The sequence below is a fragment of the Monodelphis domestica genome, chromosome 1 (genome assembly GCF_027887165.1).
Source record: "Monodelphis domestica isolate mMonDom1 chromosome 1, mMonDom1.pri, whole genome shotgun sequence".
NCBI classification, from domain to species: Eukaryota; Metazoa; Chordata; class Mammalia; order Didelphimorphia; family Didelphidae; genus Monodelphis; species Monodelphis domestica.
This window is the reverse complement of record NC_077227.1, coordinates 227,425,491-227,448,787: the sequence shown is the minus strand read 5'-3', so window position 1 is coordinate 227,448,787 and position 23,297 is coordinate 227,425,491. Positions and strand designations below refer to the sequence as shown.

Below are 23,297 nucleotides of genomic sequence, written 5' to 3'. Positions count from 1 at the left end.
TAGAATCAATACTATGTATTGGTTCCAAGGCAGAAGAGTGGTAAAGGCTAGGCAATGGGGGTTAAGTGACTTGCCTAGAGTCACACAACTAGGTAGTATTTAAAGTCATATTTGAATCCAGGACTTCCCTTCTCCAGGGCTGGATCTCTATCCACTGAGCCATTTAGCTATCTTTTTTTAATTGCATTTTTATAACAACATTTATAAGTGCTAAAATCTTCATTTACCTGTGGAAACTGAGTAGCATGGAGGTTAAATGAATTATCTGTTGTCACATAGCTAGACAGTTTTAGATATGGGATTCCAACCCAGGTCCAATGTTCTTTTAACTATACCATGTTTACTCTACTATATCAGGGTTATTTTGAAAATTTTTCTTGCATCATAGATTGTAGATTTGGGCCTGGAGGGAACCTCAGAAGTTGTCTAGTCCATTTGTTTCATTTTATAGGTGAGAAAACCGAGTCTTAGAGAGAATAAGTAAACTGTCCTGGGTCACACTACTCAGAAGTGAAAGAGGGTAAATTTGAACCAAGATTGAAGGAACATGATGCTGTAGATACTGTGAAATTAAAGAACTTTAATCATAGAATTTCAAGTTGGAGTAGTCCTTATAATGTTTAACTTGCTTAGCTAGTCAGTTAATTAGCATTTATTGAACATGTACTATTTGTCTGGCACCAAAGAAAGGACAGCCAAAAAAAGGTCCTTGCTCTCAGAGATGGCTGAAGTCTTTGTTTGTCATCTTAGGAAAAGATAATTGTTTAAAGTATTTGGAGGAGGAAAAGGCTTAATAATTCATATTATTGCTAAAGTAAGTAAGATATGGGACAGCAAGATGGCTCAGTGGATAAAGCCCTGATCTTGGAGTTAGGAAGACCTGAGAACAAATCTGGCCTTAGGTACTTCTTAGTTGTGTGATCCTGAGCAAGATATTTAATATTGTTTGCCTCAATTTCCTTATCTGTAAAATGAGCCAGAGAAGGAAGTGGTAAACTATGCCAGTATCTTTGCCAAGAAAATCCTGAAAGAGTTGGTATGCTATGATTGACAGTCATGAAGAGTCAGACATGATTGAATGATTGAACTCTGACAAAGTAAAATATAGCTAGCAGATCGTGTAAAGAATTCTGGGGCATAGTGGCTCTGAATCCTTTCCTTATTGGCTGGATCATTATAACAAATGACTGAATTGATTTATAATCTATTGCTATGAACCATATTAGAATAGGAAGATCCATAGAATCTTTAGATGAATGAGAACTTGGAGGTCATCTAGTTCAATCTTTAATTAAGGGAACACTCCCAAACAGAATCCCTGATAGGTATTCATCTAGTTTCCCTTAGAAGAAATCCAGGGATAGTCCTCATTCCTTCCTGAAGCAACTCTTTTTGGACAGCTTTGTCAGGAATTTCCTACTTATTTTAATACCAACTCTGTCCCTCGGCATCTTCTAGCCTCTTTCCCCCTTTACACCAAAGATTTTAGGGTTCAGATTCAAGTTCTGACTCCAAATCTGGTGTTGTATTCTCTTACTGAACCCCGTAGAGTTGATTAGGTCATCAGGAAAATGTAGAGAGAAAAGAATGCCCAGAATTTTTTGCAGTACACCAAACTGGGGGATGGATTTGTTTTACATTCTTAGGTGATTGAGAAGGCTAGATCAGACAGGTAGAATGGAAACCCAGAGAGGAGACAAAGGAGGAGAGCATGTTCAAGAGCACCCAGTACTGTTGAGAGAATGAGAAGGATGGGAACAGCCGCCAAATTTGGGAATTAGGTAATCATTGGTATCATTGGACAGAGTAGTTTCAGTTGAGTGAGGAGATCTGAGGTCAGCTTACAAAGAGCACCCAGAAACCCCCTTGGAAATGGGCAGCTCATAGTGATGTGAAATTTGTCACTTTGATTCATTCTTGACTTTTTCTTCTCCAGAAGAGCTTGGTCAAGGCTCATTTGACCTTGGGAAAGGGTGGGTTTTCCCCGCTTTTGACAATTATCCTGCTACAAGAATCGGGGAGGCAAGGCAGTTGATTTGTGAGAGCGAGAAGGAGATAGTTGTTCCTGCCTGTATCCTGAAGGAAGGCACCAGCCTCTCTCTCTCTCTCTCCCTGGCTCCATTGTGACTCATAGTCAATTTACAAAAGTAGAGAAATGCCAGATCGTATATTGCAACTGCAGAGGATGCTATTTTGTTGAGAGAGAGTGAAAGAGAGCCCAGGGAGAACTCACTGGCATAGCATGGCATCTCTGGGGAGTCTGGTTACCTCGCTAGATTTCCCTGTGTGTCTGCAGTAGTGATTCGATGAGATTTGTGAGTGTCCCTGAGGAAAGCACTGCATTCAATTGTTCTGCAAGTTGCCTGATGGCTTAAGCACAAAATATGTCAAAAGACCAAGCAGGATGACTCTTTGTTATAGTATCAGTGATCTTTGTATCTTTGACCACACTTTTTTTTTAAACCCTTGCCTTCCATCTTGGAATCAATAATTGGCTCCAAGGCAGAAGAGTGGTAAGGGCTAGGCAATGGGGGTTAAGTGACTTGCCCATAGTCAAAACAGCTGGGAAGTGTCTGAGGCCAGATTTGAACCTAGGACCTCCTGTCTCTAGGCCTGGCTCTCAATCCACTGAGCTACCCAGCTGCTCCCTTTGACCACATTTTTTGAACCAAATCTTTTTTTATTCTCTTGGGTAGAACTTGGAAAAGCCTGGCATTCAGTGTCCTCAAGTCCATGACATGACTATCCATAATAACATGTTACATGGTGACTGGACAAAAATGCATATGACATTCAGGCATACTCCAGCTTGCTCAGTTCATTGAATATGACTTAATGTTCCCCAAACTTGTGCTTCTCACCCATAGACATACCTGATAGAAACAACCATAATTTCTAATAATTTCTAGTAAACACCTTTGGCCACCTCTACCCTGTCCATTTGCAAAACTGATGTTTCCTTTGGATTTCTCATATTTTTCATTATCCACAGCAGCCTGATCTTCCAACTGAAGACGTCTTTCATCACTCTTTGTCTCATGCTTTGTCCAATTTGGTGGATTTTTATTCCTGTTACCCAAGTCCCAAAGCCCTTTGGCATGGAACTCCCCTTGTCTCTTACATAGGAATGGAGTGTTGATCACCATTAATGAGAAGAAAGTTCTATGCCAAAAGGTTTTGGGGCTGGACTTACATTCCTCTGCCATTCCTTCTCATTCTATAAGAACCTTGTTGATGATTTTCCTGCATATTTCACATAGTAATTAATGTCAGCTTTTCCCTATTAACTATGTTCTGCTAGGAATCAGGAGAAGAAAAGACCCATGGGCTAAACAGAGGCATGGCTTTCCTTTAGGGTAATCTTGGTTCAAACACTCATTACCACCCCCCATCAGTAGTTATCTGGTTGGGATATAGAATGTTGAGGAACTGCACAGCAGAGGTCTATTAAGGAGGCAACCTAGATGAAATATAAAAGTTGTAGAATTCATCCAGAATCTCCTTTTAGATTTTGTATTTATCTATATGGGTACAAACTTCTTCCCTAACAGAATGTAAAATCTTTGAGGACAGGAAATGTATTTATCTTCACTCTATGTCCTAGTACCTTGCACTTACTTAGTAGGCACCTGATAAATGTTTGTTGAATGAATGGTTGAGAGTTCAGGTGATAGGCAGATCAACCTTTTCCATTTGCCAACAATCAACATTTGCTGAGGTTGTATCAGATAAAAAATGGTAGTCTTTGCCCAGTTTTAGAGGAGGTCTCGTCATAATTTCATTACATATTTTAGATTCTTTAGCTACCTGCCAAGAATGAACTAAGCAGGAAATGATGAATCAAGTCATTTCCTAAGTTCTCAAAAAGACTGTACTGTTCCCCTTGGTCTTGGCCAGGAAAGGGGCCAAGGGGAAGATCTGCCAGGAGCCACAGCCAGGAATCCTATACTGAGGGAAATGGGATAGATCTGGGGAGGTGACAATTTCAAGACTTTGTAATCCAAATGCATAGCATAGAGCTTTGTATACAGTAGGCATTTAATAAATGCTCTTTGATTTCCTTCACCTCATATATTCATTCAGTTGCCAAGACTATAATATATCTTTTCTCCTTTCTCACAATTACTACCCTGGTTAAGATTTTCATTGTCCTTAATCTGGACTATTTCAATATACTCTTGCTTTATCCTTACCTTTTGTCTTAGAATTAACACTACGTATTGATTCTAAGGGAGAAGAACAATAATGGCAAATTGGTGACTTGCCTAGAGTCACATAGCTAGGAAGTATCTGAGGCCAGATTTACAATCAGGACCTCCCATCTCCAGGTATGACTCTCTACCCACTGAGCTACTTAGCTATTTGTCATTATACTCTTAAAAGATAGTTATTTTGAACTAAAAAAAAATCATCAGTGAGCATGGACATTTTTTATAGCTAAGGAATTTCATATAAATAAATTGACAACACTTATTCAAAGCTGTATATAATAAATATAAATAAATATGTACTCTATTACATACTTTAATTTTGTATCTAAAGCTCTATATTAATACATGTGCATATCTGTTTATATATTTATATGTGTATGTTTATATGTAATATTTGGAAAAGCCATTGTGATGAATGGGATAGTGAATCAATTAGGTAGGCAAAAAAATTGCATAGCTGCAATGAGGGACCATTTGAGATTATGTAATTTAAAATTATAGTGGACCCAGTAAGTATAGTTTTCTGTTTCACTAGTGCTTTAGCAGCACATGAATAAGACCAAAGGCAGAAGCAGGTGGTAAGAATAAAGTATTTATTTAATACTTATATTTTTATGTATTTGTAGAATAACTAATTTTTCTAAAATTCTATTCAGGTATTTAACATTTTTATTGTATTTTTGTTAGATTTTTCTAGTTCTGAAAAGGGTCCACTGAGTATTCCTACTATTATAATTTTATTGCCTATTTCACTTTGTAATTGTATTAGCTTTTTTTGTCAATTAAGTAAGAACTTAAATGCTATGCTTTTAGGTGAATATATAATATTGATAGTATTTCATTATCTATCATGCCTTTAAATACATAATGTTATTATTTAATTAATTAGTCATGTCTGACTCTTCATGTCCTCATTTGGGGTTTTCTTGGCAAAGATATTGGAGTATATCTTTTCCTATATCCAGTTCCTTCTCCAGCTCATCTTAAAACTGAGGCAAATAGGGTTAAATGACTTGCCCAGGTTCACAGAGCTGGTAAATGTTTGAGACTGAATTTGAAATCAGGTTTCCCTAACTCTTGGCACTCTATCCACTGTGCCACCTACTTGCCCAAAAACATAATGTAGCTTCCAGCTTCCTTCTCTTCTCTGTCTGTCTGTCTGACTGTTTCTGTCTCTGCCCGTCTCCAATTTCTATTTGTATGGTGCCTTGTTTGAAAATCACAATTTCTGCATTTGCTCTCCTGATGAGAAAGGTTCAGGTGATTTTCTTTCTCCCTTCCCCTGCCTCCATGCTTTTATATTCTTCTTACATACTTTTAATTATGTTAAAGTAATAAGTATCCTCTCTTCTTCCTCATTCCTTTCTCAGTGTATTCATTTTCTCTCTCTCTTTTTAATTGCCCTTTAAAAGCCTATAATATGGAAGAAAACCATCTCTAGACCCTCAGCTTATTTTATTTTATTTTTCTTTAGTCCTAGAAGAAAGAATTCTAAAACTATATTTGTCTCTCCTTCCCCATATCCATTTTAATATAATTTGCTCCCTTCAAATTGCTTGTATGTGTTCTTGGTTTCTCTTGTCTCCTGTGTTTGTATTTCAAAGTCTCTACCTAGCTCTTAAATTCAATTTCTATTTCAATATACTTATAGTTCATCAGAAATATTGCAAAATCCAAAGTCCCATTAAAAGTCCATTCTCCCCTTCTTCTATAAGGATTATATTCATTTTTTTTGGCAGAGTACATTATTTGGGGATATAGACTTTTCTCTTTTTCTTTTAGAATACTATATTTCAGAATTTTCTCTTCTTTACAGTAGTTGTGGCAGAATATTGTGTGGTCTTGACTGTGATTCTTTCTTATTTATATTCTTTCTGATTGCTGTTGGTATTTTTTTCTTTGTCTTTGGAGCCCCATATTTTGGCAATACTGTTCATGGAGGTTTTCAATGTGCAGTTTCAGGCAATAATCAGTTGATTCTTTATATATTTTCATGTTACCCTCTAATAATAATAATAATAATAAGAAGAATAGATCTGGGTATCTTTCTGGTACAATATCTTAAAATATGGCATCCAGGATTTTTTGTTTGTTTATTTAGTTATGGAGTCCAATGGTTCTTAAATGATCTCTGTTTAATTTGCTTTCCAGACAGTTATTTTTAATATAACATTTTTTATTCTATTCACATTTTTAAAATCGTTTGATTTTATTCTAGTATTTTTTATTTTTTCATGGGATCTGTGAATTCTGTTTGAACCATTTGCATAAGATTTTCCAACTTCTATTCTGAACTATTTATTTTCCTTCTAATTGTTTCCATGTCAGCACTGTTTTTACTTATATTTCATTTAAAAAAATCTCTTGCTTCATTTCTTGTAGACATCCTTAGTGTCTTTGTGACCAACTCATTCTTTTCTCTGAGGTTCTTCTCTACTTCTTACTCTCTTCTTTTGGGTTTATCTTATGTACTTGTGTTGATCCACAGCATTTTGTCATTATATTTGGTAATTTCTTCAGTTTACTCATATCTTCAGTCTCAGTTTCTGGATTTGGAGTTTTGCTAGAAGTGTTCTCCATTCCCTTCCTCAGTCTTGAAGTGGTCAGGTCTTGTTTGGTCCAGTTCTCCTCTGTAGTCTGGGTGACACTGCCACTATTATTCTGTTTTGAGGGCCGAGGATTAGGCCAAATTCTTCCAAAATCTTTGGCTTCTGGGACTATATCTGGGTGGATATTTCTCCCACTGTGGTTCTGGTATTGGCCTTATTTTTGGTCTTGGCTCCAGGGAAGACCACCCAGGTCCTGCAGTAATCCTGTCATTGGCTTTGGCTCCCCTACAAGTTGAAGGGACATTGACTTCAGACCCTATACACTGCCTGGCCCTATCTCCTATGCAGTGGGCATGGGGGTGTAGACTCTATTCTCCATTGCTCCAATAGATCAGGGCTGAGATCTTGCCATCTTTGAGCCCTAACTGCAATTTTCTTCTCCCCTATTTTGTCTCTTTTCAGAATACCTGCAAGTTTCTAGCAGCCTCTTTTGCAGTACTGGATTAGATGGAGAACCTTATTGCAATGCCTCTTCACTTTTCTTTATCATTATTCTTCCTGGAATGTTTAGAACTTTGCCAGAGTGTTTGTGAGAGAGCTAAGATCCTCCAGTGCCTTTCATGTTGACATCTTAACAGAAAGCCATTACAATACCCTTATAATTGCCTTTCTTGCCTTCAGTCTCTTTCTTCTCTGTTGTTTTAATTGTTGCTCAGTCGATTAGTCACATCTGACTCTCCATGACTCCATTCTTGGCAGAGACACTAGAGTGGTTTGCCATTTCCTTCTCCAGCTCATTTTACGGATGAGAAAACTGAGGCAAGCAGGGTGAAGTAACCTGCCCATGGTCACATAGCTAGTGTCTCAGGTCAGATTTGAACTCAGATCCTTCTGACTCCAGCACTGGTACTCCATCCACAGCTACCCAAATGATATTCTTAAAGTGAAGATTTTACCATACCATACTCCTTTAATTCTGGTGGCTCCCTCTCCTTTTTAGGATCAAATTCCAACTCTCCTGTTTGGCATTTAAAGGCATTCACAACACATCTTACAATCTTATTACACATTGCTTCCCTCTATACAGTCGACAATCCCTCCAAACCAGGCTTCATACTATTCCTTTCACATGCTATTTCATCTACCATCTTTATGCATTTGCTCAGACTTTGTTGTGCCTGAAATGTAATCCTTCTTCCTTTCAATCTTTTAGAATCAATCCCTACTTTCTTTCTAGGCTCTCAGCTCAGATACTACTTCCTATATAAGGCCTTTCCTAATCCACCCCTCTCCCATCCCAAGCTGCTTGTGTCTCTTCTTCCTCCCCAACTCCCAGGAAAATTGTTGTTCAGACATTTTTTAATTATGTCCAACTCTTTGTGACCCCATTTGGGGTTTTCTTGGCAAAGATATTGATGTTTTTTGCCATTTCCTTCTCCAGCTCATTTTACAGACGAGGAAACTGAGACAAACAGGGTTAAATGACTTGCCCAAGGTCACACAGTTAGTAGGTTTCTGAAGCCAGATTTGAACTCAGGAAGATGAGTCTTCCTGAGATCAGACCTGGCACTCTAAACACAGTACATTGCCGTATATGTATTTTGTCTCTATTTTACATATAGTTATATGCATACAAGTTAACTCCCTCTAGGATGTAAAGTCTTGGAGGGCAGGGATTTTTTCCAGTTTTGCTTTTGTATCCCCATTGTTTAGCAGCATGTGGCATTAATAAATCCTTGCCAATGGATTGATTACTAAATTGCACTGCATTGCACTGAAGGAGCAAAAAAGCAATAGCTTGTATAGCACCTAAGCCAAAAGTAAATTTCATCAGGAAAGAAGCAGTCAGAGGTAGGAATCCAGTATGAAGCGAAGAGACAAAAGCTAGATGGGAAAAGAGCTGGATTCAGAAATAATCTCCTCACACAAATTTAAAACATGAAAATTAGGAAATGAGAAAGTTCACAGAAACATCTAGAGCTCAGCCCCACACCTAAAGTCCCCAAGGAATCTGAGCCGGCTTCTCTTTGAAAAACCTTGCTTTAAGACAGAAATGCCTCTATGTAAGTGATAAATATTCATTTTGTCTAGCATTCATATTTGTGATTTTTCCTATTTATAATAGAAATATTTTTATTAAAGGAATGATAGTGGGAAAGAGGAAATTAGGTAATTGTCATTTTACCCAATCCCTTCATTTTACAGATGGAAAAACTGAGATCCAGCAAACTTAAGGCAATTGTCCAAGTACACACAGGAAGTGTGTACAGGAAGATAGAAGAATGTGAATTGAAACTTTCTAACTCTAAACTTAACATCAATGTCTTATTCCTCAGCAATTTCATTGACTTAAAATGAATACTTCCTGATGACTTTTTCTAAACTATTCTCCACCTGGATAATTTAATCCCCAGAAAATAAACATTTAAAATATTTTAATTATTTTGAAGTAATTTAAATTTAAAAATAATATGAAATTTAAAAATATAAAAATATTCAGTGCAATGGAAAGAGCAGCAGAATTGAAATCCAGGATCCTATGTTCCCATCCTGGACAGGCTAGTTGTATGACCTTGGGTAAGTCACTTTACCTTCAACCAGTAAAAACCTGTAGTGCCTGCCTATTGCCTCAAGCATAAAATACAAATTCCTTAGACTATCATTTGAGGGCCTTTAAAATCTGTCTCCTACCTACCTTTCTGGCTTTATTGCATACTAGCCCACTTCATTAACTCTGTTTCAGTCAAACTACATGATCAGTTGTTCGTTATATTTGACATTCTCTCCCATCTTCATGGAAAGCTAGGAGATGCATGGATAGATCCTGGGTCTGGAATCAGGAAGATTCATCTTTCTGAATTCAAATCTGGCCATAGATATTTACTAGCTATGTGACCCTGGGCAAGTCTCTTAATCCTGTTTACCTCAGTTTCCTCATTTGTAAAATGAGCTGGAGAAGGAAATGGACAATCACTCCAATATCTTTGCTAAGAAAACTCCAAGTGGGATCATGAAGAGTCAGACACAACTGAACAACAAAACTCATCTCCATGCAGTCCCATAAACTGTCCCTTTCCTTGGAATGACCACCCTCCTCATCCATGCCTATCAAAACCCTCTTTCTTCAAGGATCAGATTAGATGTCCCTTACTCTATGAAGCTCTCCTGATTCCCCAAAATATTCTCCTTTCCTTCCCCATTTCTCTCTACTAGCTGTCTTTACTTACCATATTTGGTAGTCAAATATAAGCTCCTTGAGAGCAAGAACTGTCATTTTGATTTTTTTTTGGTAGTTTTACTGCTGATCCACAGTGCCTTCCTTATTAAGTAGGTATTTAATAAATACTTACGATTGAATTAAATTCATCATGAAATTGAACAATTGAGTCTTTCTCTTGATTCCGCATTAATTATAATTTTGATATCTCTTCAGTACCTCTATAGTTTATTAATGTTAAACTGTAATAGCCAGAACAAAACAAGGTACTCCAGAAGTCTCACCAGGCCAGAATACAAGGCTAGGATCTTCTTTGTCCTAGACATTGTATTTCTTTCTTCTTTCAATTTTGTTTTCATTGTCATGCAAAACATACTTCCATATTGGTCATTATTGTAAGAGCAAAGTCAAACATAACCAAACCCCCAAAATCAAACCATAAATACACTGAGGTAAAAGACAAACTCCAATAGTTCTTTCTCTGGTGGTAGATAGCATTCCCCTGAGAAATCTTTGTATTGCTGAGATCAGCCACGTTTTCACAGATAATCATCATATGATATTGCTGTCATTGTGCCCAGTGTTCCCCCAGTTCTGCTTATTTCATTCTGCATCAGTTCATATAGATCTTTCCAGCTTTTTTTCTGCATGTACTTGTTTTGTTCATCAATTTCCCAATTGATGGACATCCCTTCAATTTCCAATTTTTTGCCACCAAAAAAAAAAAAAAACAGCTATATATATATTTTGTACCAATAGGTTCTTTCCCCTTTTTTACTATCTCTTGGAATACAGGTCTAGAAATGGTATTACTGGCTCAGAAGGTATACACAGTTTTTTTAGCTGCTTGAGCATGGTTCCAAATTAGCCCCCAGAATGGTTGGATCAGTTCACAACTCCATCAACAATGCATTAGTGTCCCAGTTTTGCCACATCCCCTCCAACATTTACCACTTTTCTCTACTGTCATATTGGCCAGTCTGATAGGTATGAATCGGCACTTGTGTTTTTTAACTTGGATTTCTCTAATCAAGAGTGATTTTAGAACATTTTTTCATATGATTATTGATAGCTTTGATTTCTTCATATGAAAATTGCTTATTTATATTCTTTGACCATTTGTTAATTTGGGAATGGTTGTATTCTTATAAATTTGACTTAGTTCTTTATAAATTTGAGAAGTTAGACTTTTATCAGAGTAATTGGTTATAAAATATTTTCCCCAGTTTATTATTTCTCTTCTAATCTTGATAACATTAGTTTTGTTTGTACAAAAGCTTTTTAATTTAATATAATCAGAGTTATTCATCTTAGATCTTTTAATATGCTCTATCTATTGTTTGGCCATATATTCTTCCCTTCCCCAAATATCTGCCATGTAAGTTATTCTGTGTTCCTCTAATATAGCTATGGTATCACTCTTTTTAAAATCTAAATCATATATCCATTTTGACTTTATCTTAGAATAGAATGTGAGTAAAATTAAATGCTAATATCTTCCTGTTAATAAAGTTTTACTATATAATGTCTTTTAAAAAAAAGAATAGAATGTGAGATATTGGTCTCTACCTAGCTCCTCCCATACTGTTTTCCAATTTTCCCAGTTAAAGCTGGGATCTTTGGGTTTATCAAACACTAGATTGCTCAGGTCATTTATCTTGTTTATTTTGTTTCTAATCTGCTTCATTGATCTACCCTTTTATTTCTTAGCCTGTACAAAATTGTTCTGATGATTGCTGCTTTATAGTACAGTTTGAGATCTGGTACTGCTAGGCCTCCTTCCTTCACATTTTTTCATTAGTTCCCTTGATATTCTTGACCTTTTGTTTTTTCAGATGAAATTTGTTATTATTTTTTCTAGTTTTCTAGTTGTTTGGTAGTTTGATAGGTATGGTACTGAATAAATAAATGAATTTAGGTCAAATTGTCATTTTTATTATATTAGCTCAGCCTACCCATGAGCAATTAATGTTTTCCTAGTTGTTTAGATTTGACTTTATTTGTGTGAAAAGTGTTTTATAATTGTGTTTATATGATTCCTGTGTTGGCAATGCATTCCTTTTTTTTTTTAAACCCTTACCTTCTGTCGTGGAGTCAATACTGTGTATTGGCTCCAAGGCAGAAGAGTGGTAAGGGCTAGGCAATGGGGGTCAAGTGACTTGCCCAGAGTCCCACAGCTGGGAAGTGTCTGAGGCTAGATTTGAACCCAGGACCTCCCATCTCTAGGCCTGGCTCTCAATCCACTGAGCTACCCAACTCCCCCCAGGCAATGCATTTCTTAACATCAACTAAGATTTTTTTAAATCTGAATCTGTAATTCCATTGATGTAGGGAATTTCTGGTAATGGAAACTTTCCCTTCAGTGGAGATCAGCAATTCATCTGCATCTGGTAACCTTAGGAAGGTGCCCAGAGTACTGAGGGGTTTAGTAACAACTTATTGCCATACAACTGATATGTATCAGAGGCAGAACTTGAAACCAGATTTTTTTGACTCTAAGACAAACTCTTTTTTCTTCTCTATGGACTAATTGTTTTGGGGGAAGCTGTTTTAGAGGCTTTGCTGTTACCACCTTAGAGGCAAGTTTCTATGTAGCATTGATGCAAACTACTTTCTATCTATGTTGTTATTGTTCTTGAGCCATTTTCCAGTCATGTCTGACTCTAAGTATAATTGTTTTTTTATTTTTGCAAACCATTATAAACCACTATAGTGGTTTGCCAATTTTTTTCTGACTCATTTCACAAATGAAGAGTCTGAAGCAAAGTTAAATGACTTGCCCAGGGACCCACAGCTTAGTAAATGTCTGAGGCCAGATTTAAATTCAGGAAGATGAATCTTTCTGATTCCATGCCTGGTGACCTGCTTATCCAACATTGTTGCTACTGTTTGGTCGTTTTTAGTTGTGTCTGACTCTCTGTGACCCTATTTGAGGTTATCTTTGCAAAGATACATTTCCCAGATGAGGAAACTGAGGCAAACAAGATTAAGTAACTTGTTCAGAGTTACTCAGTTTATAAGTGTCTGGGGCTGGATTTGAATTTAGGTTTTCCTGACTTAAGGTCTAGCACTCTATTTACTGCTCAATCTAGTTCCTCCCTCCTATCTATGTGATCTTGGGCAAGTCATTTATCCTAATGTATATAATGTTAGGGTTCGAACTACATCAATGGTATCAAACTTGAATAGAAATAGAACTCTGGGTGCCTCATATTGCTTTAGAAAATCATAAATTAACATTGTCTATGTTTAATTATATTTTTATTTATTTTCCATTGCATTTTAATTTGCCTCTGATGGAACTCAGGTGTTTTGTAGATCATAGGCCCTTCGAGCCTGGCATCTCTGGACTACATAATCTTTAAGGCCTCTTTAATCTCTAAATATTATTGATCCCAAGCTTGGGAATGTGCCTGCATGATAAATCTTCATGAATGACTCTTTCCTGAAAACTAAACTCCCAATCCCTCTATTTAAGCCTCTCCAAATCTTTTTCATTAGGGGTCTTCCACTCCAGACAAGTCAATCTATTAGTTATACAACCAAGTCATAAAACAAGACTAGGTCTTTTTCACATGAGAGACCTTTCTTTCTGATAGTCATCCATCCATCCATCCATCCATCCATCCATCCATCCATCCAATCATCCAATCGACCATCCAACAAATATCTGCTATGGACAGAACACTGTGATAAGTACTGGGTGAGAAAGACAGTTTTAATAAAGTATAGTCCTTGCCTCTCATGTAGCTTACAATCTAGTCTTGGGATAAGATGCAAACACAAATACTTATAGCACATATTATGTGATAACTCATTGCAGAATCAGAGAAAAAATACTTTATAAGGTCTGAAAATTATACCTCCTCATTTTCTGCCCTTCAAAAAAAATTCTTTTCATCAGGCTAAACGAGCATGGTTTCCTAAAATATTCCTCATACAGCATGATTTCCTGTCATTTCATTTTGCTTTCCTACCTCTTGCCATCATCCAGCTTGCTAATATTTCTTCTTAAATGCAGTGTCAACAATTGATTGTAATGGACTTTCCTCTACTAGCAACAATGCAATGATCCAAAACATTTCTGAGGGCCTTATGTGAAAAATGCCATCCACATACAGAAAAAGAACCGTGGGAGCAGAAACACAGAAGGAAAGCAACTGCTTAATCACATGGTTCATGGGGATATGATTGGGGATGAAGACTCTAAATGATCACCCTAGTGCAAATATCAATAATATGGAAATAGGTTTTGATCAATGACACATATAAAACCCAGTGGAATTGTTGCTTATGGGAGGGAGGTGGGAGGAAGGGAGGGAAAGAACATGAATGATGTAACCATAGAAAAAATTTCTTAATTAGTCAATAAAAAATAAATAAAATGCAGTGTCAAGACATGAACACAACATTCCAGAGGTGGCATGATTAGGGCAAGATATCTCTCCCTTGCTCTGGACATTGGGTAAGTTCAAGATGGTATTGCTCTTCTGGCAGCCACATCACACTGCTGCCTTGTGTTGAGCTTGCAAGTCAGTAAATTCTCCAGATTTTTCTCATGTAACCCTCTCAAAAGCCAGGTCTCTCCCATTCTGGATGGGCGCCATTAAAAAATTAAATGCACGGTATTCAGGCAAGCACAGATTTGTTCAAGATGACTGAACAAACCACAGAATCCCAGAATCCCCCTTTCTTAAGCCAGAAGGGAAGTCCCTGTGGTCATCTAGTACTTACCCCTGCCTCCAGTAAAACCCACAATTAACCTATCCTGGAAAGTCATGTTGTCTCCTTTCTTCTTTAAAGGAAACATCTTGCCTAGGAACAGAACTCCAGAGCGATGGTGTAGGGAGAAACCTGAGGAATCTGACATTTACTTCTCTCATTCCTTAACCCGGTGCACATCTTCCGGAAGGCTGGGGCTCTTGCTACCCAAGGGCTAAACTTGTACTGAATATAAACATTCTTCCAGGACCACAAGGTATTTATATCTCAGGTCATGAGTCATGATAGCTATTTTTAGCTTCCTTATTGAGGACATTTTTGTTTTCCTTCTATCTCCTATCTGGTTGGGAGCCAATCTCTCCCTGACCCTGACAGAATGAGTGACCATCCATTTGAAGATAACTACACATGACAGCATGAGGCAGGTGCCATTGGCTGTCGGTCTAAGACAGGAGGGCAATCACAGAGCAGCCAGATCTCACCAATCCCAAATCGGAGGGATACCTTCTCTCCTTCAATTTCCCCTGTTTCCCATCTTGGTTTTTCTTTTAAAGTCTCTAGCAATATCTTTACCATCCCTGCTTCCCACATTCCCCAAGTCATTCCATTTAATCCGATGTCAAGTCATATTTTTATGAAATAATTGCTACATTTTGATAATGTGCTAGGAATTATGGGTCAAACAGAACATTAGACTCAGAGAATATAGAATACCAAAGTCAGATTGATAATTAGAGAAAAGAACTTTTAAATATAGAATTTAGAACATTAAGGCTGTAAGCAGGAGTATTTTCTAACATACTTGTTCAAACCAGCTCCCAAGAGCTGATAGTTAAATTTAATTAATTTTAAATTATGATTTAGTAATATACTTTGGTTAAAATAGTAACATTAAAATAGTTAAATTATTGTGATAATTTATACTTTGGAAATCAACTAACACTACAAATCATTTAATTGTTTAAACTTTAAGTGATAGGGGGAAATGTTAATAATGTCGATTAAACCTAAAAGTGCAGAAAAACAGGCCTGGAGACAGTAGGCCCTGGGTTCATATTTAACCTCAATCACTTCTTAGCAGTGTGACCCTGAGCAAGTCACTTGACTCTACTGTCTAGCCCTCACCACTCTTCTGTCATATTGATTCTAAGATTGAAGGTAAGGGTTTAAAAAAAAAAAAAGGTCTTGTCAAAAGTGCCCTGCTGGTAGAGTTGTGAACTGATCCAACCATTTTGGAGAGTGATATGTGGAACTCTGCCCAGAGGTCTTTAAAACTGTTTATTTCCTTTGGTCCAGGAATACCACTACTGAGTCTGAATCCCAAAGATGTTTTTTTAAAGGGGGAAAGGATATATTTGTACAAAAATATTTATAGCAGCTCTTTTTTGATGGTAAAGAATTGGAAATTGAGGGGACGTCCATCAGCTTGGGAATGGCTGAACAAGTTGTGGCATATGATTTTGATGGAATACTACTGTGTCATCAGAAATGCTGAGAAGACTGATTTCAGAAAAACCTGGAAAGACCTGATGCAAAGTAAAATGAGAACCAGGAAAACACTGTGCACAGTAACAGCAATATTTTATAAGCAGCATTTGTGAATGATAGCTATCCTTAGCAATACAATGATCCAAAATAATCCTCAAGGACTTATGAAGGAAAACGCCCACTACTTCCAGAAAAAGACCCAAAGGCATCTGGATGCGGACCAAAACCTACTATATTTCACTTTATTTCTTCATTTTTCATTTGTTTGTTCAAGTTGTCTTTCACAAAATGGTGAGTATAGAAAAATGTTTTATACTATTACACCTATAAAATCTATACCAGATTGTTTACTATTTAAGGAAGGGTGAAAATTTGACTCAAACTTAAAAAAAAAATGAAGGTTAAAATGTTTTTTCATGTAATTGAGGAACAAAATACAATATTATTTTAATAATAAATTAAATATTTATTAAATATAATAAAAGATAAATATTCACTAAATGTTAAAGATAAATATTCACTATCCACCCCCATCCCCAGCTGGTTGTTAAATATATACTGTCCTTCCACTGGCTGGAAGGGACTTTAGAACAAAGAACATAGAACATAGACTATTAGAAGGAGAAGAGTACATCAAGAAAAGAGTGTTAGAACACAAAACATAGAACGTTAGAACTGATGGAGTTCTTAGATACCCATTATTCAAGCACCTTAATTTCACATGAAATATAAAGTCCAAAGAGGGGAGGTGACTTCTTCAGGGTCAAATAGTAATAGAATCAAGACTAGACTCCAGCTTCATGACCCCTATTCTGATTACTGCAGCTATTCCAACTAAGGGAACTCAGATATAAAGCGTGATTTCTCCCTTATTTCATTTTTCATTGGATTGGGAATCTCATTGTTATGGGCCATCTTTCCACTCATAGCTCATAACCATGAATACGATCTCATTCTGTACAATTCCTTAAGATTCTCTATAGAGGATCTACAAAAGCAATCAAACAAATGAATAAAAAATAAGTAAAAAATAAAACCACTTACTTTCCTCTATCTCTTCTACTAGTATAACTTTTGGACTCCCCACCAGCTCTCATTCCATGTTGACACATAGCTGGTCCAATTCTTTCTCCTTTTATATTTGGTACTGATGATTTAAAAAAGATTCTTCTCGTGTATATTATCATTGTTGACGCTTTGGTCTATTGGCACCCACTATGTGTCTTACCAAAGTGATCTTCCAGTCACCTGAAATTCTGATGAACTGAATGGGCCATGTGTTTTGAAGCAGATTGTTTCCCAAATTAATTAATGATCACTATGCATTTATTAAGTACCAACCATTTTCTGTGTTAGGTTCCATGGCACCAAAATGAAACAAGTCCTGCCTTCAAGAAGCTTAAATTGTCTTGAGGGAAGTAACATGTACATGTAGACATTTATTCAAAATATGGTCAAAATAAATGCAAAGTAATTTTAGGGTGTTTTCCTTCATAAGTCCTTGAGGATTATTTTGGATCATTGTATTGCTAAGGATAGCTATCATTCACAAATGCTGCTTATAAAATATTGCTGTTACTGTGCACAGTGTTTTCCTGGTTCTCATTTTACTTTACATCAGGTCTTTCCAGGTTTTTCTGAAATCAGTCTTCTCATCGTTTCTGATGGCACAGTAGTATTCCATCAAAATCATATGCCACAACTTGTTCAGCCATTCCCAAGCTGATGGACGTCCCCTCAATTTCCAATTCTTTACTATCAAAAAAGAGCTGCTATAAATATTTTTGTACAAATATATCCTTTCCCCCTTTAAAAAAACATCTTTGGGATTCAGACTCAGTAGTGGTATTCCTGGACCAAAGGAAATAAACAGTTTTAAAGACCTCTGGGCAGAGTTCCACATATCACTCTCCAATTTTAGGGCACAAGCAGCTGGGAAGTTGTAGGAAAGACTTCATAGATAATAACTGTAAAGCACTTATCATAGTGCTTGGTATATAGCAAATTCTATATAAACTTTAAGGCAGCTGATTTACTCACTGGATAGAATGCCAGGCCTGGAGTCAGAAAGACTCAGCTCCCTGAGTTCAAATCTGGTTTCAAACACTTACTAGCTTTGGTGACCCTAGGTAAGTCACTTAGCCTTCTTTACCTCAGTTTACCCATATGTAAAAGGAGCAGATAAAGGAAATGGCAAACCACTCCAGTATCTTTGCCAAGAAAACTCCAAATGAAGTCATGAAGAATCAGGCAAGACTGAAATAAATGAACAAATATCATCATCATCATCACCACCATAATTGTTCTTATTGAATGAAATGTTCTTTAAGCTAAGTTTTGAAAGAAACTAGGAATTTTAAGAGGCAGAAGGGAAGAGTGAGTGCAAACCAAGGCATGGGGATGGTCATTCCAAAGATAGGCAATTAAGAGTCTTACACAAGGAACAAATTTTCTTGGATCATAGAGCACATGAAAAGGAGTAAAATTATAAGACTGAAGGTATAGTTCAGAGCTAGACTGTGAAAGGCTTTAAAGGTTCATCAAAGGAGTCTGTAAGTCTGTTCTCCTTCTCTTCAATTTTAAACCTACCCCATTGTCCAGTATATGTATAAATATATATTGCATATATGTCTTTATTGGTAATGTGCTATAGTCTACTGACAGCCTCAATGGTTGTCAATACTCACTAGTGGTGAGGACCTTCATTTGATTTTAGGCTCACAAATAGCAAAGTTTTTTTTCAGTCTATGCAATTCTCATGTAAACTCTCCACAGATGATTTTTCCTCCCAATCCTCCCCCAAGATGCTTACCGTCTAAATCTTTCCATTAATTTTCATTAATCTTTGAGTCATCTGAAATTTTTATTTTTCGAAGAGTTTGATACTTCTATATCCTGATAAGCTAGCTCACTTGGCTGTTCATCCAACTTCTCACCATAATTGGAGCAATATTTAGTCTAATCCTCATGAGGCATCTGCTGTCCAAGGACCATTCCTGCTAAATATAGAAAGGTTCGTCACTAGGAGGTGATTTGTTCTTTAGTCATCCATCCTTCTTCAATAACCATGAGTTGATAGATTGCCAAAGGAACTGAACCACATTTAATTTAGAATTTGAAGCAGGAAGAATATAGACCTAGGATTTCATTGGTATACAACAGCCATTCTCTAAGTGTCGAAGGGGAACCTTGAGATCTTTTCATGTAGTCTTAGAGAATTTCTATAAGACTCTGGGAAGTCATAGATCATAAATCCAGATCTGGAAGAAACTTAGCACTCTAGTTTAAAAGGTTCAGGGAAGTTAACTTGCCTAGGTTCACAAAGCCAGGAAACATCAGAGGTGGGTCTTAAGTCAATTTTTCATAATTAAAAATTTTTTTATTGTACTATATAATATATATTATTGCATATACTATATTATATTAAATTAATTTAAAATTTATTTTCACAATAATATTAAGATGTTTTAATTTCTAATAAAGTCAATATTAATAGATTTAACTAATTTAAATCAGCAAATTCAACATAAGTTTTGAGGTGGGGGTCCTCAATAATTTTTAAGAGTATAAAGGGGAGAGACAGGAGGTCCTGGGTTCAATTTGGCCTCAGACACTTCCTAGCTGTGTGATCCTGGTCAAGTCACTTAACCACCATTGCCTAACCCTTCACTCTTCTGCCTTGATTGGTTCCAAGGCAGAAAATAAAGGTTTAAAAATTAATAATAATAAACAGAGTATAAAGGGGTCCTAAGACCAAACAATTTGAGAACTGCTGGTGTAGGGAACTCTTAAGTGAAGAGTTCTATGCTTTCTGATGCGAATCAGGAACTTTTGAAACTTACAGTCTTAGAGAATTTCTGTAAGACTCTGGTAAGTCATAGATCACAAACCCTGATTTGGAAGAGACTTGACTACCTAGTATAAAAGGTTCAGGGAAGTTAACTCGCTTTAATTCATGAAGCCAGGAAACATCAGAGATAGGTCTCAAGTCAGTTTGTTATCAGAAGAATCAAACACCATTTGCCCCCCACAAACTCCCAATTTGTGGCCAGAACCAGATTAAAATGTAGTTAGGAAGTATTTAACAAAATGAATAAAAATACTATAAAATATAGATGATGTCAGTATGTGGTTTTGTAAGCCAATATACAACCACAGGCATCCTTATATAGAGCTTCATGGCCCTGTTTCGATTTGAAGCCCCTGGATTACATCATACTTGCTATAAATGACAGCCAAAGACATTGCAGCCAAGGTAAAAGATCCCTCTCAAGTTCTCCTCAGAGAGGTGAGTAAAGCCATTGGTTTTTCATACATATCCAAGAACAAAAAGGAAACATTAGTTCGTGGCACAGATCTAGGTTTGCCAAGGTCATGATGAGCATAATGAAGGAGATCACCATAAAAATGGTTGCAGTTTATAGGCCAACATGTAATAAAGACATTGAGGAAATAGAGAAATATTACATAGAACTTTAAAAGAGTTCCCAAAATTTAGTCCTGTGTTCTTTCCATTATACACCATTAAACATAGTCTGATAGTGTACTGGGGGTAGAGTCAGGAAGACCTGAGTTCAAGTCTAGCCTCAGACACTTACTAGCTGTGTAATCCTGTTCCTTAATTTCTATCTGCCTCAGTTTCCTCATCTATAAAATAGAATTAATGATAGTACCTATATCCCAGAGCTGTGAGGATCAAATTAGATATTTGTAAAGTGCTTTATAAACTTTAAAGTTCTGCATAAATGCTAGCTGTTGTTATTATTGAAACACTTGACATAGCATCTTGTTACCTAATTTTCACAATAAACATGGTCATAAATTCATAGACTCAGAGGTGGAAAGGACATTAATGACTCTCTAGTCAAAGTTCTTTGATTTATGTTTTTTTCTTTTTTTATTCAGATATTTTATTTTCTCAATTAAATTTAATAACAATTTTCAGCAGACATTTTCCAAAATTATAAGATCCAAATTGTCTCCCTCCTTCCCTTCCCTCCTTCCTCTTGGAGATGGTAAGCAATCTGATCTGGGTTCTGCATGTATTACCTTGCAAAATATACTTCCATATTGGTCATTGTTGTAAAAGAATACTTATATAAAACCAAAACCCCCAAATAAAAACATAAATAAACTAATTTGAAAAATAGTATGCTTAGTTTTTCCCCCTTAATACTCTAACCTTCAATTTTAGAATCAAAACTGTATATTGGTTCCATGGCAGAAGAGCAGTAAGAGCTGAGAAATGGTTAAATGACTTGCCTAGGGTCACACAGCTAGGAAGTAACTAGGGTGAGATTTGAACCCAGGATCACTGTCTCTAGACCTGGCTCTCAATTGTCAGGTCACATAGCTCCCCCCAAACTCCTCAATTTATAACTGAGAAAATGGAGACCTAGAGAGATTAATTTGCCCCAAATCACTTAGACAATAAGTAGAAGAGCCAGAATTTGAACTAAGATCCTTTAATTAAATATCCATCATTTTTTCTACTGTACCAAGTGAGGTAGATGCTACAGTGATTATTATTTTAAATTTTTTATCTGTATCTTTTGTTTTTATATAACTTTCATTTCTGAATAGATCACTGTCCCTTATCTAGTGAAGCATGCCTTATAATAACAGCAGCAAAAATACTAAATACTTATATAAAACCAAAACCCCCAAATAAAAACATAAATAATGTGAAAAACAGTATGCCTGTTTTTCCCTATTAATACCCTAACCTTCCATTTTAGAATCAACACTATGTATTGGTTCCAAGGCAGAAGAACAGTAAGAGCAGTAAGAGCTAGGAAATGGGGGTTAAATGACTTGCCCAGGGTCACACAGGTAAGAAGTAGCTGAGGCCAGATTTGAACCCAATCTGGGTCTGACAGTATGTAAAATTTCATGACCATAGTCTCCAACCTTTGCAAAGAAGCAAAGACCATCTATTTTTTTTCTCATTCCTTCCTCTAGGACAAGTATGGATATTATTTGTCTGCATTTTACAGATGAAGAGATTAAAATAAAGCCAATAACTTGAGCAAGGTCACATAGCTAGGAAATGATAGAACCAGAACCAAAACTCAATTTTTTTCAACTTAAAATTCAAATGTAACTTAATTTAAAATTTAAAAAATTAAATTTAAAAATTTCAAATTTTAAAAAGTTCTTCAACTGTCCCCACTCCCCCCTTCTACCTAGTTTTTATGCATAGACTCAATTCAATTCCACAACCATTTGCCTGCTGAGATAATAGTCGAGATGAGGAAATCTTTCTATAATGAATTTGTAAACACAGAGAGGGATGTATTTAGAGTGTTCAGAGAACATGAGGACTCCTTGCATAAGGGTTTACTAAAGCCTTTTCAGGTGTGTTTTCCTCATTTGCTGTCCACCTGCTACTTACTTCTCACCTGTGGGTCCAAGAAGTTGTAGCCTGCATAGTGGCAGGTGAGTTAAACTAGGCTGAAGGTAACCAAAAGGCCTCAAATCTATTGGTGAGTTAAGAGAGGTCCTCCCCAAACACGTGAAAGCTTCCTCTAGCAGAATGGGTGAATGAGAATGACTTGTTCTAATGGCCCAGAAGGCAGCAGAAGCAGGCACTGTGGAGCCCTTGGAGCTGGGTTAGACATGATAAAAGGCAACGCCATCATCCACTGCATCCTGTAATATTTATTGGAAAAGGAAATTGGATTGGAAAAATGGGGATTTTGGGAGGTTTGTATGGGGTATGGAGGAGTTTAAGGGAGAGAGTGAACACTGCTTGGTGAAGCAAAGGAGGGAGATGCCCCCTGCTGAGAGGAAACATCAGGGGTCTGATAAGGATTTTTTGTTGTAGAATGACTGAAGTTCAGCTCCCTTTATGACCAGAAAAGATAGTCCACTTATCTGACTGCAAATTCAAATAATATAAAGTTTAATAACCAGTTGGGATTTGAGTTTTTTCTCAGCTTCAGACCTGAGGCCAGGCCCCAGAGGCTGGCGGAGGGTTCTCCCACTCCCATCTACTCTATATCAATCCAGTTTTGTCTTTTTAGAATCTTAGTAGTAGACAGAAAGCAAACAAGAACAAGTCTAACCTTCAGAAGCAACTGGGCCTGAATCTTCCGGCTGAACCAAGAA

At 36.7% G+C, this 23,297-nt stretch overlaps 1 protein-coding gene across 3 annotated transcripts in view; it reads right to left on the bottom strand.

Annotated features, from left to right (window-relative positions):
• Positions 1–14,979, bottom strand: part of FAM181A (family with sequence similarity 181 member A) — an 88,337-nt gene extending 73,358 nt beyond the window's left edge. For 2 of the 3 annotated variants that reach the window (XM_056810510.1, XM_056810512.1), the window contains exon 1: positions 14,712–14,976. The gene's annotated coding sequence lies outside the window, so the exon portion shown is untranslated. Of the gene's footprint in view, positions 1–14,711 lie in introns of all 3 variants that reach the window. The other variant, XM_056810513.1, reaches the window with a different exon arrangement.
• Positions 14,980–23,297: the final 8,318 nt, after the last annotated feature.